Source organism: Alligator sinensis, unplaced genomic scaffold, assembly GCF_000455745.1.
Source record: "Alligator sinensis unplaced genomic scaffold, ASM45574v1 scaffold1014_1, whole genome shotgun sequence".
NCBI lineage: Eukaryota > Metazoa > Chordata > Crocodylia > Alligatoridae > Alligator > Alligator sinensis.
Genome location: NW_005842692.1, coordinates 771,923 through 773,744, shown reverse-complemented (window position 1 = coordinate 773,744; position 1,822 = coordinate 771,923). Strand labels below are relative to the sequence as shown.

The window sequence follows — 1,822 nt, the reverse complement described above, 5'->3', positions numbered from 1 at the left end:
GGGGGAGGAGGGAGGGGAGGAGCGCGGCCTGGGCTGCCCCGGCCCGCAGCCTCGGGCCCTGCCCTTCCCGCGTCCGGCACGCCGCACGCCGCACCTCGCGGCCAGCGCGGGCGGGACGGGGCGGGCGGCCTGGCAGGACGGACTCGCTACAAACTCTATTTCCCTCCGTGTTATTGTTTTCCAGCTCCTAATAAACCCGCGCGGCCTCTTGACCCCGGTCAGCTGATCCCCATCACATGCCCAGTGTCTGCTTTCTTGCTCCGCTCCCCGCTTCAGCCTCCATCTTCCCCCCGCTCCCGCTCCCCCTCCCGGGCCGCGAGCCTGGCCTCTGCCCCTCGCCGCCCCTCTCCCCGCACAGGGCCGGGGGATCGATCCGAAACGCCGCTTTAAAGGCTCATCAATCTTCATCTGGGTTGCTCAAGTAATTACGCCCGATTCTCTTGTACGATTACAAGTGGATTTGGGTTTCTATTCCCCAGGCCCCTCTCCTTTGTGTTTACAGAGGGCGGCCCGGCTCTGACAGCGGCTCCTGCCCCGCGCAGCCACTTGCCCTCTTCACCAGACCGTCCCCACCTCGCCCGTCACCCTTCCCGCAGCGCGGGGCCGCCCGGCCCTTTGTGCCGGCCGCCGGCGGGGCCCGCCCGCTACTCCGTCGTTTGTGGGCCTCGCCGCGTCCCCGAAGGAAGATCATCAATTTAATCCAATTACCCCGCTGCTCTGCGGATCAAGCAATAATTAACAAAAAAATAAAGCGCCGAGTTGCGGGCGCTTCCCGGTCAAGAGGCCAAAGCCCATAACAAGAAATCTGCTGCGAGGAGAGGGGCTGATCGCACCCAGCACGTCGGCGGCCGGGTGCGGCCGTGCACGCACACCGCGGGGCTGAAACCGAGTGGAGCGGCGGCAGGCGCGGCCGCTCTCACCGCCGCGGCAAGTGCCTCAAACAAGACCCCAGACCCGCCGCGGGTCCGAGTGGCCCGCCCGCCTGGAAGGGCTGAAAGGCGCCGGGAGCCCGAGGCCTGCCGAGGGGCCTTCAGTTCCCAGCCCCGCGCGGTGGCTCGGCTTTGCTCCTGCCTTCGAAAGAGAGCAAGAGCGGGGTGTGGGACTCAGCTTAGTTCCTCTGGGGCGTGTGTGTGTGTGTGTGTGTGTGTGTGTGTGTGTGTGTAAGAGAGAGATCTCAGGCTTTGTACACGTGTGTGCGCGTCCGTGTGTAGGTGTGTCGGGGAGGGGGAGACTTAAGGCTTTCTGCAGATGTGTGTATATGTGTGTTTCCGTGTGTGTGTCAGGGGGACATCTCAGACTTTTTGCAGTGTGTCTGAGAGAGAGAGAGCGAGCTTTCTGCAGGGTGTGCGCGCGCGTCAGAGGGACATCTCAGGCTTTCTGCAGGTGTGGGTGTGTGTGTATGTGTATTTGTGACCCCGGGCCTTCTGCAGGGGGGTGTGGGTGTGTGAGATCTAGGGCTTTCTGCAAGCATCTCCCGGGCTTGCCCCCACGCACTCTCCAGGTTTAACCGCGTGTCATTTTTACACTTGTCCGCTGGAAATCTCCAATTACAACCTCCAATTCCACAGCGCGTTTAAGGAGCGCGGAGTCTCTTTTTGTCGGAGCCTTCGGGGAGCGAACCCGCCGCTGAGAGAATACGAAATTAATCCACTCCGGCTATAGAGCGAGAGGATTATGTTTTAATCCCCTCTGGGACAGGCTCGGGGCTTTAAGGAGCCGATATTCAAATGTTTACACAAGGCGGAATCAAAAGGCTGCACATTTTCCATATGGCCCCGCGGGGAGGGGGGGGGGGGGCCGCTGGGGGCTGTGCCCGCACACC

At 62.5% G+C, this 1,822-nt stretch overlaps 1 protein-coding gene across 1 annotated transcript in view; it reads right to left on the bottom strand.

Annotated features, from left to right (window-relative positions):
* The window catches only part of NBEA (neurobeachin), an 827,350-nt gene that overhangs the window by 73,748 nt on the left and 751,780 nt on the right, over positions 1 to 1,822 (bottom strand). The window lies entirely within an intron of this gene.